We start from the raw sequence: 17,122 nt of genomic DNA, 5'->3' as shown, positions 1-17,122 counted from the left end.
AACATCCTCTACCTTGCAATGATGTATGAGGATAATATGAAATAATGTGTTAAACACATTAGCATGAAATTGGCTCAGGAACTGTTAGTTTCCTTCCACTCCATCAGGAAGTACCTGTGTTCCTCTATCCAGGATGATTTGTATGTAAAAGAGGCCTCTGTTACATAACTCCCTTTTTATACCATTTTTCCACTGAGATGCTCATACATGTAGGACCTATTGTGCTATAAGTCATAATATTTAGTTGTTTCATTATTGATAATACTCCTGTTGGCCAGGAGAGAGCAAAGGCATATTATGGTGGACTCTCAACACTCAGATTCCTAGTAGAAAAGAATCAACGCCAATGGCAGACTTTCAACGTGTTGCAACTCCAGCCCTCTGAGTCCAGCATCATTTACTGAATCAGCAACCACATATTTAGGCCTAGTGGCCACTAGGCACCATTTGAGGGGCTGGAGCTACAATGAGAACAGGACAGACTAAGTCTGTGGAAATGACGGAGGTGGATATGGGTGGCCTGTCCGCTCTGCCCTCCTGTCCTTTATAGCTCTTACATTGGCTGCCATAGCTTAGGGTGGGGATGGCAAATTGCATTTTTGTACATCTGAGCTAAGAATGATTTTTACATTTTTAATGAGATCCTGTATAACCTGCAAAGCCTAAAATATTTGCCATCTGGCCCTTTAAAGAAAATATTCATTGACCGCAGGTTTCGAGTGACCTATAATTCTTTCATTAAGACCAGAAGTAAAAAGTGTCATGGTATAAGTATTAGAATCTTTTTAATTAATAATTTGTTATTTATGTAAAGTATTATTAAGTATTATTTATTGGGATTGTTAAACAATATTAAGGAATGAAAAGTGATGGGATGAGAGGGTAGATTTTTATATCAATTTTGTAAGAGAGTAATTCTCTTTTGTTAAGTCACATGACTGTAAATTTGTTTTCCTAGACTATCACTTCCACATAAAATGAGGACCTTCCCTATGTAGATTTTTGGGGTTTTCCAAAGTTTTTTCTTTTTTTTTTTTTTTTTTTTCCCCTTGTACCCAAAACAGAGGATCAGAAGATGAGCTGGGGAAGGGTCATCATTCCCCTGTGACAAATGGGGACAGCAGGAGAAAAATTACTCTGTTGTTACTCCAGCCCTGTGACAATTTTAAAAACCCCTTAGCCTTCCATCTAAATGAGCCCCGCCTTTCTTCCCTGGGCCACATTTATTTAAAATGAAACAGCCTTCCTTTGACTTGTCTAAATGCTTCTTAGCACATCCTCTTTCATGCACACATAAATCCCTTTGCTTCCCGCTTGCCCTGGCTTCTCCTACTTGGGCAAAGTAAGGGTCAAGGGCGAGTGCCTTTGTCTGTTGATTTTTGCCCCTATGGGTAATTCAGAGCCTTGGAGGGGCATCCTCTTCTTCCTCCTATAAACTGCCTCCAGGTAACAAGACTGTTGGTGCCCACCCTAGGCTTGTGAGAGGCTCCCCTGGAGTTACCCTAGGACAGGAGAGTCCATGGAAACCAAGCCCACCACACACATGACGTGAAGACTCCCAGCGTTAGCCAAAAGTGTCCTGGGTTTGGTGTCAACAGACTCGTTCCAGGTCTTCTTCCTCTGATTTGTTGTTGGTTCCGGGCCGGCTACTTAGCTTTTGAATGCCTAAATTCTCACATCTGTAACATTAAGATAATGCCGACTTTCACTTCAGCTTCTGGGAATAGAATTAAACTGTATATGGACATTGATGTTCCCATAGTAACAGTCACGTAAGGGATCTAGCCTGCCACCAGAGGCAATACATTATTTATGATAAGTACTTGTAAAAACTCCTCACTGTCACTGTAATAAAAGATTCTTACAGGAAATCCTGGGGATATACTTTCACATTAATTTGCATTCATTATTTCGGGGAGAGTTCACGAGGTTCCCAACTACCTGATTCTAAATTCGCAGAATAAAATCAATTAGCACATGCTGGAGTGGCTGAATTCAAAAGCAGAACAGAGTGCTCCTCTGGCTCTTGGAAGGGGAAGGAAGGGACTGACTTCCTGGGGTTATTTATTAAAAACCAGGGAGGAGTCAGTGGGTGTGGCCTGTCTGGGGAGAGATGGCTCCAGCTTGCCCAGTGCACGAAGAAAACAAGAATGTTAGATAGCTCTGTAAAAACAAATGTGTTGTTGGATTATCATTGCTGTTATTATTATTTGGGGGGGAATTTAAATATACAATAAAATACAAAAAAAGTAATAATAATCACATCATCATTCAGAGATAACGTATATTAACATTTTGGTATATAGCCTTCCTGTCTGTCTGTCTGTCTGTCTCTCTTTTTTTTTTAAAGATTTATTTATTGGGGCTCCTGGGTGGCTCCATCAGTTAAGCATCTGACTTCAGTTTGGGTCATGATCTCGGGGTCCTGGGATCCGCCGCTCATTAGGCTCCCTTGCTCTGTGAGGAGTCTGCTTGTCCCTCTCCCTCTGCCCCTCCCCCTGCTTGTGTTCCCTCTCTCTCTCTGAAATAAATAATTTCTTTATAAACTTACTTATTTGAGAAAGTGAGAGAGAATGGGGGAGGGGCAGAGGGAAAGAATCTTCAAGCAGACTCTCTGGGAGCCCCATGTAGGTCTCAATCTCATGACCCATGAGATCATGACCTGAGCTGAAAAAAAGAGTCAGACACTTAACCAACTGAGCAACCCAAGCGCTCCTCTTTTCCTACTTATATTTTTCCAAATATTGTTTTGTAACCTGCTCTTTATATTTGTGAACAGTTTTCTAAGTTATTAAATGTTCTTTCTAGAACATAATTGGCTAAATATGTACCATAAGGGTGTATCACTTTATTTAACCAATTCATAATTAGTAAATTATGTTTTTTAATTAAAATCGATTTGTGTATGAGCCTGAGATCTCATGTTAATTTAGCTGACAGATTTAGACCTAATATTTTGATCTATCCATAATACTTCCATTGCTAACAACACTCTCTTCTTTCCCAGTGATTTTGTTATTAGCCCATAGTGCAAATACACCCAAATTCCCCTTCAAAAACAAGTTGTTATGAAAGTCTCAGGTGTAGAGGGCCCTTGTCTGATTTTTGTTTTTCCATATTCCTTGGTCCTTGCATATGGATCTTTTGCCTAAAACATTATTTTCTTTCTTACTTTTATTGAAAATATCTTTTTTTAAATTTGATAACAGTGAACTACAACAGTGATCTTCATTTTAATTTCAAATCCATCTTTATTATTATCTTTTGATAATATGATTTCACTTGCTTGTCTAATGAAGGCTTTATTCTTTCACCCAAATCTCAAATTTTTAGCGTCAAGATTCCTTTAAAAAATTCATCGAGGATTCCAAAGAGCTTTTGGTTATATGAATTTTATCTATTGCTGTTTGCCATATTAGAAATTTAAAAAATGAGGGCACCTGGGTGGCTCAGTGGGTTAAAGCCTCTGCCTTCAGCTCGGGTCATGTTCCCAGGGTCCTGGGATGGAGCCCCGAATCGGGCTCTCTGCTCAGCGGGAAGCCTGCTTCCCTTCCTTTCTCTCTGCCTACTTGTGATCTCTGTCAAATAAATAAATAAAAAATCTTAAAAAAAAAGAAATTAAAAAAAAACTATTTCATTTTAAAGTAACAATAAAGACCTGTAACATATTAACATAAATACATATATTTTTTAAAGATTTTATTTATTTATTTGACAGAGATCTCAAGTAGGCAGAGAGGCAGGCAGAGAGAGAGAGGGAAGCAGGCTCCCCGCTGAGCAGAGAGCCCGATGCGGGGCTCTATCCCAGGACCCTGAGATCACGACCCGGGCCAAAGGGAAAGGCTTTAACCCACTGAGCCACCCAGGCGCCCCTAAATACATATTTTTTGACAGATAACAGTATTTTGCAAAGCCAAAACACATTAGGCGGGAAGAATGGCATTGTTTTCCATTTTGCCAATCTCTTTGATGTCTGGCCTAACAAAAGGCAGTTGGTTTCAACAATCTGCTTCTGTATTGACACCAGCTGGCACGTGTCGTTTTTGTTGAAGTACATAGATGAAGAAAATCCTGCCTCCTGCAGACATGTGCTTGGAAAAAGAAGGACCTGACATAACCCTTCGAAATACTCCAGGCTCACAGCATCCCCTGCCCACACTTTTGAGAATCACTGACTGTAAGTGCTGGTCCATCTTTTTATGCTCCAGTCTCCTTTTTGTAAACATACAGTGATAACTATAGTATTTCATAGTACTCTGAAATCAGAGCATGAAAACTGCTATAGTGGAAGGCAGAAATCTACACCTGTTCATGAAATAGGAAAACTGCTTTCTCTGGGGCACTTGGAGGCCATGTAGCTATCCCAACGAATCTGGTTTACTAAAGCAACATGTATTTCCCATTGATACATGGGTTTCACATTTCACCACTGCAACAAAAACTAGGAATTTTCTAAAGAAAGTTTTAAGGTTTCTTATGTGGCTTTGGTAAAGAAACCCCGCCCCCTTCCCCCAATCCAGGAGGGTAAGATATGAATTCTGGCTCGCTTTCAAAGTGGAGATGCATTTCTCTGAAACCCGCTGCATAGTTATCTTGGCATTCTTTGATCTACAAAATGTACTCCTATGTCTCATTTTAGCTTAGGGCAAGGGTGGAACTAATCCCTATTGGACGTTTTAAAGACAGAATGTAAGTTTCTCATGGCGGACGTCATAATGGGCTCTGCGCCCGGCAACGGATCCAGTATGGGCTGGAATGGCTGTAATATACATACTCAGCAGCGAGCTTGATTACGTGCGCTCTGCGCGGCTGAAATGAGGCGTTGACTTACAACAGTGCGCATTCTGTTTTCATCTGATACAGCGACTCAGCTTGGGAAGGTGGGACCTGGGGGGCAGGATGGCCCAGAACCCTCTGCCCTTTATCCCTACCCTAGAGGTTGAGTGGATTGTCCACCCCACCCCACGCCCCCGCGAGAACCACACTCGAATCCTGTGGTGGCTTTGAGGGCCGGGCATGGGGTGGAGCACAGATGTTTTTCTCAGATCTGCCGTGAATACGGATTGTATCTCATCTTAGCATCTCATGGTGGTTGAGGAGAGGTTGCAGCCTGGACTTCAGAGGGCGGGAGTTGTGTCTGCATTTGGCAAATGGAGATAATGAGCTGGGTGAGGACAAAGTGAGAAAGGGTGAGTGTTTTGAAAGCGCGTTAGGTACAAGAATTGTTATTATTGTTCTTAAACCAGTAAACAGTAAGCCCAGTAAACTGTCCTAGGGTGAGGAACTAGGTGAATAGGGACACACCAGTCCTGAGGAGTTCTTTGCTTTGCTTCTGGCAGCCTGATCTTGTTAATCCTCTTCATGGAGCTCCTGAAGGTACTACTGGGCTAAAAAAAACACTGGGGGATCCCCCACCCCACCCTTAAGTCACAAATGAAAGGGACAGCCTGGTACTGGACATTTTTATTTCCCTAAATAATGTGGTCACTTGTTCTACAACTGACTGCAGCCACCATTATCAGTGACTTTACTTCCCAAGTTTTTTCTACTTCTTTGACATCTGAGAGTAGCTGATAAAATCATGAACATACTCATTGTGAGAATATATCAAATACTTCAGTGTGTACGTCCAGGGCTCTAAAAATCCCCTATTAGGTTTTGGTGGGGTTTTTTTTTTTTTTTCAGTTTAAAGTAAGCAGAGCCTTGGCACTGAAATAATTTTGGAATTTAGATATTGGTTCTTGAATGAAAACTTAACTTCTTTGTGTTCAATTAGACTTCAATTGCTCCACTTCAAAAAGGTCACCTAAATTTGGAAACGACAACTGATTCTAATTATGACAATCTCACGCTTGCTGAATTTTCTCAGAAAGGTTAAATTACTTTTTCCCATTTACTAAGGAACATTTCTTCATACTTCCACCACAACGCACACCCAAAAAATCTGGGGCTCTAAAGAAATGAGGCAATCATATTTTAATGGATTAGGCTTTGATTCCTTGTGACAGCAGTGTTATCAGCTGCTGTATGCAAATATTTTAGACTCTAGGCACCATATTTGCTTTGCTGCAATAATGCAACTGTGTTTTTTGTAGATCTATTAGAAGTGCTGTGGGTTGAATAGGAAAATGTCTACAAAACGCTTAGTTTCTAGAGATAGGTCATAAACTGAAGGGACTTTATTTCTAGAAATCCAGGGTAGGATAAACTGAGTGACTGAGGGAGGAGGGGGTTCAGTAGGAATCAAGGTGGAGAGAAAAGATAAGTACCATATGATTTCACTCATATGTGGAATTTAAGAAACAAAACAGATGAACATATGGGAAGGGGGGAAAAAAGAGAGGGGAACAAACCACAGAGATTCTTCTTCTTTTTTTTTTTTTCTTAAGATTTTATTTATTTATCTGTGTAAGAGAGAGAATGAGAGAGAACGCACAAGCAGAGCGAGAGGGGCAGAGGGAAAAGCAGGCTCCCCACTGAGCAGGGAGCTTGATACAAGGCTCCATCCCAGGACTCTGGGTTAAGGACCTGAGCACAAGGCAGACACTTTAACTGACTGAGCCACTCAGGTGCCCTCTGGAGACTCTTAACCTCTGAGAACAAACTAATGGGGGGAGGTGGGTGGGGATGGGCTAGATGGGGAATGGGCATTAAGGGGGGGGCATTTGTTGTGATGAGCACTGGGTGTTGTATGTAAGTGATGAATCACTAAATTCTACTTCTAAAACCAATATTGCACTATATTTTAACTAACGAATTTAAATAAAAATTTAAAAATAAATAAATAGGAGTCAAGGTGGAGGAACTTGAAAGAAGGAGCTCTCAGGAACCGGCCCTGGGGGTCCACAGGCTTCTTCAGCTGCCACGTTGCAATCCGAAGCTACTAAGCTCCAGAGTAGCCACAGAAATGTTTGGTTCCGTGGAAAATGGCATCTGTTCTAGGCTCCTGGCTGAGCGTAGAGGGAAGCTCCAGCTTCCTGTGAACTGTGTCAGCTTCGCTTATATGCAAGTATTGAGCAAAATAAGAAAAATAGCAAAAAAACATCTCACATACACCACTGTCCAAGCATGAACTGGATTATTATTACTGTTTGCACTCCCGACAATATAGAAATAGCCAGGGATTTTTTTTTCTAGCTTTATTAAGATATAATTGACGTAGACCATTATATGGCTAAGGTGTGTGATATGACAATTTTTTATACATATGAACTGCAAAATGAGTACCTTAGTAAAGCTGGTGAACATCTCCATCATCTCACACATTACCTTTATTTCCCTCCAGTTTTATTGAGATGTAATTGATGTACAGCACTACATAATTTTAAGGCATACAACATAACGACTCAATATTTGTGTATTGCGAAATGATCACCACAATAAGTTTAGTAGATGTTCATCTCCATATACTGACAGTTTTTTTCCTTGTGATGAGAACTTTTAGGATCTTCTCTCTTAGCAACTTTCTAATATACCTTACAGCAGGGTTAGCTATAGTCATCACGTTGGACATTACTTGCTCTGTACTTACTCATCTTCCAATTGGAACTTTGTACCTAACGACCATCTTCATCCATTCCCCCCACCCCCCGACCACTTCCTGTGTGTATGTGTGGTGAGATGTTTAAGGTCTACTTTTTAGCAGCGGTCAAGTATACAGTATACTATATATTATTTTATATGTGATATATATATATGCATATATAGTACATGTTGTTAAAAGAGTTTTTTTTTTAAGCAGGTATCCCCTTCTCATATATCTGAGTGATATATGTGAACCTTCTCATATATCTGAGTGATAATTTCAAATACTATGGAATTACTGCAGTGGTTGCAACATGGTTTTTGCATTACAGCAGAGAAATAGCCCGAGTTATCATGTTCCCGTAGGTGACTCTGAAAGGAAAGGGGTGACCACATTTAAGTTTAGAATGAGAGAAAGAAGGGCAAAGATAGGGAGAGCTATCAGAGTTTCCACCACCAGAGCTCGTGTTGCAGTCACTCTGATAAAGACAGAAGGAAACAGGGCAGCGGGAGAGCTTGGACCTTGAAGCCCTTGATCTACCCGTGAAAGAGAAAAATAGCAGTGCTGAAGAATTTATCAACATACAGTTTCTTAAGAACAGTTGAGCGGGGCTATGGAAGATGAGCTGGATTCTGTTTTGCAGTGTTTCTAGCAAGAAGAGTTTTAGATACAATGACCGCACTCAGAATTTAGACTGTCTCATAGGGATATCTTCCCAAAGCCTCTAGGATGTGAGTCATTATATCAGAATCTTGAGCAGAAGACAACTTAGTTGTGGAGGACTTGGAGAAAATGACATTTCATCTACCAGTCTAGCTAACACACTAATTCCTTTAAAGGACTGGTTCTAGGACTCTTTACTGTTCCATTAATGGTGTGGATGTTCCCAGGACGAAGGGACCTAGCATTTCCACATGGCCCAAGAGAAGCTGGCTAGAGAGTTTTCCCTCTTCTGTTTTCTCCTTATCCCCTCCCGCAGTAGCCCTATTCTCTGTTACACTGCTTTCAAGAACAGTTTGATCAACTCCTTCCTGCAAAGAGATAAAAAAGAGAAAATAAACCAAAGTTTGATATGTTTTCTTTCTCAGGAGTATCCTCATTAGGAAAGTAAGGGATGAAACTCTGATCAGAGAATTTCAGGCATCAGCTAGCCCAGTGGGAAGGAATTTGGGAAGGCAGGGAGAACATCATCTACCCTAATTGGTTGTCTCTCTGCCTTTAGCAAGGCCGGCCCCAATGAGTTCCCACTAACATGGCAGATGGCCTCCTTACAGCCCTAGAGAAATCTTACTTGTCCTTGAGTATGTCAGGGAAAATGGCTGAGTGGCAGAGGCATTTCTTCCTGTCCCATCTAGCACTGCCTCAAGAGTTGGGCCTAATGTGAATTTACAACAGTTATACAAGTTTCCACGCTGAAGCCCATTTTGGTGAGGGTGGAGACATCATACCCTATTAAAATAGAAGCCAGCGGCTGAGAGGGGTCACTGTCTTTTCTCAGGATGATTTTTATAAAGAAAGCAAGGGGAAATTTTTATTACACTGTTGCAATTGATTATGGTAAGAAATACCAAGGCAACATTAGGTATGAAACTGCCCTTCTTCCTTTTATCCAGGAAACACAGTCTCTCTTAATTAGTAACATGCCCTTTTGTATGTCATGGGCTTCTTTGTCTTACGTTGCATCCTTGTTAAAGCTTGTGGATTAATGTCACAGGGAGCCCTCCCCAAACCATGGAGCAGTCTGCACAGCTCTTTCTGTTTCCCTGAAAAGCCTAACCATTGAGGGCCCCTAATCTTTGTGATGATACCAACCGCACTCTGTAAAGGACACTTGGGGTACTTCAGGTTGAAAGATTAAAAGTCACATTATTTTCGATGGAACATAGTCTACCATAAGGGCCATTAAAGTGGAGTTTCAAAAATAAAGTAAAATAGGGGCACCTGGCTGGCTCAGTGGATTAAGCCTCTGCCTTCAGCTCAGGTCATGATCGCAGGGTCCTGGGATCGAGCCCTGCATCGGACTCTCTGCTCAGCGGGGAACCTGCTTCCTCCCTCTCTCTCTGCCTGCCTCTCTGCCTCCTTGTGATCTCTCTCTCTGTCAAATAAATGAATAAAATCTTTAAAAAATATATTCTTTAAAAAAATAAAGTAAAATAAGTAAAAATTAAAAAACAAAGAAATTATCATATCAATTTTCAGTTCCCTTTGCATACTATAAATGCAGCATAGTCCCAAACCCTTTACAGTGTCATGTAATTTTTACTGTGTTCAATAAAAGCAATTGATATAAAAAAAGAAACATAGCTAAATGGCTATGTATATAATTTTAAAAAAGATTTTATTTATTTATTTGTCAGAGAGAGAGAGCACAAGCAGGCTGAGTGGCAGGCAGAGGCAGAGAGAGAAGCAGGCTCCCCAGTGGACAAGGAGCCCAATGTGGGACTCTACCCCAGGACCCAGGGATCGTGACTTGAGCCAAAGGCAGTGGCTTAACCAACTGAACCCACCGAGGTGTTCCTATATGATTTTTTTTTTTTTAAAGTAAACTCTACACCGAGTGTGGGGCTTGAACTCATGACCTCTAGATCAAGAATCATATGCTCTACCAACTGAGCCAGCCAGGTGCCTCTGTAATTTTTATACCTTTGTAAGAATTTTTATATAATAAACTCAGTGATCAGGAAAGATCCTTTATTTAGAATATGTATCTTAGAAAATATAGTCATTTAAAATAGAGTAAAGATTCCTGTGCCTATTTATTTTCTGGAAAGAGTTTTTTAAGAGAAGGAACAGGTTCCAGTAAGGAAAGCATAAAATGCAAGCAATTTATGTGTGTGTATAAGTGTTAGTTAGCTGGCTTGCCTTTGCAAATGGCTGGATGGGTTATTCCCCACTCCCCAGTCCTTTCAAAAGGAAAAAAAAAAAAAAATCCCTGCTGTTTTTGTTACTGTTTCAAGTGACCAGGTCCACACAAGCCCCACAGACTAGAAAGTAGTTCTCTACAGGGGCCTCTCACACCTGCTGGTGGACAGCACTCCCATCTTCCCACCTCCATGGTCTTTGAATAGCCATGCAGGTATCAGAGTCATGGCTGCTGTCAGGGAAACTGCCTCTCTAAAACACTCAAAATTGGGGGCGCCTGGGTGACTCAGTCAGTTAAACATCTGCCTTCAGATCAGGTCATGATGAGGGAGCCTCCCTCATGAGTAGGGAGCCTGCTTTTGCCTGTGCCTGCCACTCCCCTTGCTAGTGCTCTCTCTCTGAGTGTGTCAAATAAGTAAATAAAAAATCTAAAAAAAAACAAAGTCTGTTTTTTGTTTTGTTTCTTAAATTCCACATATGAATGCAATCATATGGTACGTGACATGATAATTTTCACCCTTTTTTTTTAAAAAGATTTTATTTGAGAGAGAGAGCATGAGAAGAAGGAGGGGCAGAGGGAGAGGAAGAAACAATCTCCCTGCTGAGCAGAGAGCCCAACGAGGGGCTCAATCCCAGGACCCTGAGATCATGACCTGAGCCGAAGGCAGACAGTTAACTGAGCCACCCAGGTGCCCTGATAATTTTCATCCTTATCTGAAAAACCTTAAAGAACTTATATTCTGATTATATTATTTGAGAATCTGATAGCAAGTAAAGCGACTGATCTGTGGAATGACATTTTAGAAACTTTAGCACAAATTAAACCAGAAGTTGATCTTGCTGTAATCAGCAGGATGCTTACATCTGTGTTGTCTGGATAGCCCACTGTCACTGTTGAAACCCCAAATACAGAGGACGCAACCTCTTTCTCCCAGTGTGTCAGTAGCCTGAGCTCTTTTTGAAGGCATGGTCTCCAGGAGTGTTCCAACATGGCAGTGATAGTTGCAAAGAATGATAAATGATTCCACCATGTTACCAATTTTTTAAAGTTCTCCGTAGCCCTTACACTGGAATTCAAATTGTGCCAGCCATCTTTTATTAGTCAGTCCCATGGGATTCTTATTGTTATTTTGAACGATATCTATTTTTGTTTAATTCTATGGGAACCACACATAGTTTGTGCTTTTGCCAGAAATTTATTTTCCAATGAGTACTACTCAATTCTAAATAAGTACATTCTGCATTTTTATGCTGGGACATAGTAAGGGTGAGTTCAATTGGGAACGCCATTTAAAATTGTATAATGCAGCCTGGACTTTTTTTGTGACTAATATGATGGTAACTACAAATGAGTTTGGGTTTTGTTTATTGTCTTTCCAAGTGATCCATTTTAAGTGAAATCATAAAATCATTAAGAATTGATTTTACAACAGTGTGGCTCATTCGTTGACTTGCAGCATTGATTCGTGTAATTGCTCAATGTGTTTATTCATGCACAGAGATAAACATTATATTAACTCTAATAACCAGAAAATCAATTCTCTCATGTCTTTTCACAACAGAAAAAAAGGAAATGATTTTCTTATCTAACTTTTGGTGCATGATATCTGTGGAAGTCTTGAGCTTGTTTCCAGAAGTGGGAAGACAGTTTTGTTCTATGGCGCTAAGTTTCAGAGTATGGATATTAGCACTTTATCTCTTTGACCTGAGACTAGCAGAATATTTTCACTTGTAATAAAGCTTAACTCCCAGGACTACAAGAAGCAAAAAAAGGCAATTTTATTACAACACAGGAACTTCAAGTGCCTTAGACCCTGAGGGATCTGTAGATGTTCTAGTCTATTCAGTGTAATAACACAGTCTTTGAGGAAAACTGTCTAAGCAAAATCTATAGGAAATGACAAAAACTGCAGGAAGGCTTAAAGAAATAATAAAACTACAAATTTTCTACAAAGACTGCTTTCAGAGGACCAAGGAGAAAACTGAGCGGATTTTTAGTAAATGTCATTTATTCTCTTGTCAAAAAGAGAATAGAGCTGTCTCACTGGGCCAGTCGGCTGGCGCCCCGCGTTCCCCCACCAAGGGCCCTCCGTGTCGTCCTCCACCCACCCGAATGGAAGAGGAGATCACTGCGCTCGCCATCCACTCTGGCCCCGGGATGTGCAAGGTAGTTTTTGCTGGGGATGGTTCCCCCGCGAGCTGCGCTCCTGTCCATCGTTCGGTGATCCCGACACCGGGGCGTGATGGTGGGAATGGGCCAGAAGGACTCTTACGTGGGCGACGAGGCCCAGAGTAAGCGGGGCATCCTGACCCTCACGTACCCCTTGAGCATGGCACTGTCACCAACTGAGACAATGTGGAGGAGATCTGGCACCATACCTTCCACAACGAGCTGCGCATGGCCCCTGAGGAGCACCCCGTGGTGCTCACCGAGGCCCCCTGAACCCCAAGGCCAACTGTGGGATGGCTCAGATCATGTTCGAGACCTTCAACACCCCAGGCATGTATGTGGTCATCCGGGCTGTGCTGTCCCTGCATGGCTCTGGCCGCACCACTGGTATTGTCGTGGACTCTGGGGACAGGGTCACCCACACCGTGCCCATCTACGAGGGGTCCGCCCTGCCCCCACGCCATCCTGCGTCAGGACCTAGCCGGCCGGGACCTGACGGACTAGTTTATGAAGAGCCTCTCCCAGTGTGGCTGCCGCTTTGCCGCCGCTGACGAGCAGGGAATCGTGCGTGACATCAAGGGGCAGCTCTGCTCGGTCGTCCTGGACTTCGAGCAGGAGATGGTCACGGCTGCGTCCTCCTCCTCCCTGGAGAAGAGCTTTGAGCTGCCCTACAAGGCAGGTAATCACCATCCGGAGCTAGCGGTTCCGCTGCCCGCAGGCGCTCTTCCAGCCTTCCTTCCTGGGGATGGGGTCCGGTGGTATCCACGAGAACGTTCACCTTCCACTCCATCGGAAGTGTGACGTCGACATCCGGAAGGCCCTCTATGCTCGCGCGGTGCTGCAGGGCGGGGCCACCGTGTACCCCAGCATCGCCGACAGGATGCAGAAGATCACAGCTCTGGCGCCCAGCACGATGAAGGTCAAGATCACTGCTCCTCCGGAACGCAAGTCCTGGGTGTGGATCGGGGGCGCCCTCCCGGCCTCGCTGTCCACCTCCCAGCAGATGTGGATCAGCAAACAGGAGGATGTTGAGTCGGGCCTCTCCGTTGTGCACTGCAAATGCTTTTAAACGGACTTGGAACAGATGCGTAGCATTTCCTCCATGAGTGAATTCCCGAGTATGCATTTGCCCTGGTCAGTGTATACCCTCATGCCGGCCTCCTGAAACTGGAACAAGGCTTTGGAAAGAAGTGTGTCCCTGAAGCTCGCATCTGATATCAGCACTGATTGTGGAACTTGCTGCTGATCTTGACCTTGTATCCAAGTTAACTGTTCCCTTAGTATATGTTTAATACCCAGTACATATCTTTGATTTAAACCCTTAGCGCCTCTGGCTGGGTCACTTTGTGCCTGAGATTGAGAACATGGTTATGGAAGAAAAATCCATTGACTGGAGAATCAGCAAGACCCTGAGTTTCTTGATCTGTGTGAGTTTCTTTCTTTCTTTTTTTTTTAAGATTTTATTTATTTATTTGACAGACAGAGATCACAAGTAGGCAGAGAGGTAGGCAGAGAGGAAGAGGAGGAAGCAGGCTCCCGGCTGAGCAGAGCGCCCAATGTGGGGCTCGATCCCAGGACCCTGGGATCATGACCTGGGCCGAAGGCAGAGGCTATAACCCACTGAGCCACCCAGGTGCCCCCTGTGTGAGTTTCTTGATCTGTGTTAAGAGCTGCCTATTCCAGGATTTCTCTAGAGGCTGACAAGAGTCCTGAACCAGCTGCCATTTCTGTCTCACAGGTCCAGTGGGATAACAGGGATGGGAAGGTGGGAGCCTCAGGACCCACTTTGCTTTCTTACCCTATGTTTTCCTGCCAGAACACCTTGGGCTGTTAATTGCCTTGAGTTGGAAAATGGTTTGCATTTACACCTGTAAATTTATTCATTCTTTTAATTTATGTAAGGTTTTTGCACACAACCCTCAATTCTTTAAGAGATGACAACAGATTGTGATTTCTACTGTCATGTGAGAATACTAGGCCCTAGCAATATGTCATTGTGTGAGGAAAATAAAGTGCTGTGGTAAAAAAAAAAAACACAAAAAAAACAAGCAAGCAGGATTGTTTGTTTGGTTGATTTGGTTGTGGCTTGTTTTCTTTGTAGACACATAAACTATGGAAGACTGTATGACTTACATTAGTCATGAAAGTGATTATTTGGCCAAATATCTAAAGCAAGAAATAAAACTTTATATTTTGTTTTGCCTTTCAAATGGATAGAGATTTTTAAAATGTACTTCGGGATCTATAGAAAATGATAAAAAGAAAATTTAAATGAGCTGTAATTCCGCTGACTAGTTAACACAGTTGACATTTAAAAACAATTCTATAGTAATACAAGCACACGTTTTTAAAAATTCCAATAGTACTGAGAGGTTTAAATGAAACACAGATGTATTTCTCCCCTCCCCCAACCCCCAATCACCTGTCTATTTCCACCAAGCTGCAGTTGTTAACAATTGCTTGGGAATCTTTCCAGAAAAGAAACTATATCTCTAGATACCAAGAGATGTGAGTGTGTGTGTGTATAAAATTAAGTTTTGAGGGGTGCCTGGGTGGCTCAGTCAGTTAAGCGTCTCTTAATTTCAGCTCAGGTCGTGATCTCAAGGTTCTGAGATTGAGCCCCATGTTGGGCTCAGAGCTCAGCTTGGTGTCTGCTTGGGATCCTCTCACTCCCTCTTCCTCTGCCCCTCCCCCCACCTCTCTCTTTCTCTCTCTCTCTCTCTTTCTTTCTTTGTCCCTCAGGAAATAAAAAATAAAAAAAAAATTTTTTTCACAAAAGGTTTATGTCATTCTATATGCCTTGAATTTTTCATTCAATAATATATTTCAGATCTTATATCAGCACCCACAGAACTCTCATATTATTTTAACAGTTGTATAATAGTTCATCATATAGCATACTGTAAGTATTTAACCAGTCCCCTGTTGATTCAGATTTAAGTTATATTTTATTTCTGTGAATATATATGTAAAGCTTTGATAGCTGAGTAGCTGATGAAGAGATGTCTACATTTTTTATTTTGATAGATAACTGTCTAATTTGTGGAATCCGTTTTCTCTTCCCCCAACATTTGAGAATTAACTATTTCTCTAGCACCGATATTATGAGACTTAAATTTTCACCCAGTGAAATTCAGTTCATAGTATTCCACTTTTATTTTGTGTTAAATGGACAGATATTTTACCTAAAGCAAAGCCAGAATGTACTTGCTTGGGAGCATGTGGTGTCTTAGGCCAGTGATATGTGGACTAACAAAGGAGAAAGGAAATATTTTCATTTAATAAGATTGGATTGGGGGGCGCCTGGGTGGCTCAGTGGGTTAAAGCCTCTGCCTTCGGCTCAGGTCATGGTCTCAGGGTCCTGGGATCGAGCCCCGCATCGGGCTGTCTGCTTCGCAGGGAGCCTGCTTCCCCCTCTCTCTCTGCTTGCCTCTCTGTCTACTTGTGATCTCTGTCAAATAAATAAATAAAATATTTTAAAAAAAAGATTGGATTGGTAAATGTGGCAATACCGAGTAAACTTTGTAGGGCTGTGAATTTTAGGAAATTTTTAAATAGTAGATTAAATTGATAACTCCCAGGTTCAAGAGATGGTATGTAGCTGGGGAGATGGGAGAATGGGAAGAAGTTGTTTAATGGGTAGGGTCTCAGTTTTGCAAAGTGAAAAGAATTCTAGAGATTAGTTGCGAGTGTGAGTGTTTTACCACCATTGAACGGTACATTTCAAAATGGTTGTGATAAGATGAATGGATAAAGATGTGGTATGTAGTGTTCCGTACACAATAGAATACTACTCAGCCATCAAAAAAATAAAATGTTTTTCAATGACGTGGATGGAACTAGAGGATATCATGCTAAGTGAAATAAGTCAATCAGAGATCATCACTAGTACGATCTCACTCATATGTGGAATTTAAGAAACAAAACAGAGGATCACAGGGGAAGAGAGGAAAAAATAAAACAAGACAAAACAAGACAAAATCAGAGACAGACAAATTATAAGAGACTCTTAATCGTAGGAAACAAACAGAGGGTTGCTGGAGGGGAGGTGGGTGGGGGGATGGGGTAACTGGGTGATGGACCTTAAGGAGGGCACATGATGTAATGAGTACTGGGTGTTATATAAGACTGATGAATCACTGACCTGTACCTCCGAAACCAGTAATACAGTCCATGTTAATTACTGAATTTAAATTTAAAAAATGGTTGTAGTAGTAGCTTTTATATTATGGGTATTTTACCACAATTAGAAAGAAAGATAACGAGCAAAATTATGTTCTACAGAGAAAGAGACCAATTACCTAAAATGTAATTTCAAGAGTATAACGGAAGAAACAGTACCAGAAATTCCATCAAATCCCTTCCAGGGCCAATTACTGTCATTACACAATCAGATAAGGTCCTGAATGCAAAGATCCCCGGTATGGACTCACATGTAACGTAAGGCACAGATGACTAATAGCAGTAACATCATCACCCTTACTCTTCTTGCTCTGCTGTACTTGATGGCTACCAAGACATTTCCCCAACTGGAAAAGTACCTGTTCTCTGGGGCCGAATCCAAA

At 41.8% G+C, this 17,122-nt stretch overlaps 1 pseudogene; it reads left to right on the top strand.

The window, feature by feature from the left end:
• Positions 1-12,500: 12,500 nt before the first annotated feature.
• Positions 12,501-13,983, top strand: LOC116876928 (annotated as a pseudogene).
• Positions 13,984-17,122: the final 3,139 nt, after the last annotated feature.

The sequence above is a fragment of the Lontra canadensis genome, unplaced genomic scaffold (genome assembly GCF_010015895.1).
Source record: "Lontra canadensis isolate GAN:19392208 unplaced genomic scaffold, GSC_riverotter_1.0 scaffold48, whole genome shotgun sequence".
Taxonomy (NCBI): domain Eukaryota; kingdom Metazoa; phylum Chordata; class Mammalia; order Carnivora; family Mustelidae; genus Lontra; species Lontra canadensis.
The sequence above is the reverse complement of the archived record's forward strand: the minus strand, read 5'-3'. Positions and strand labels throughout refer to the sequence as shown.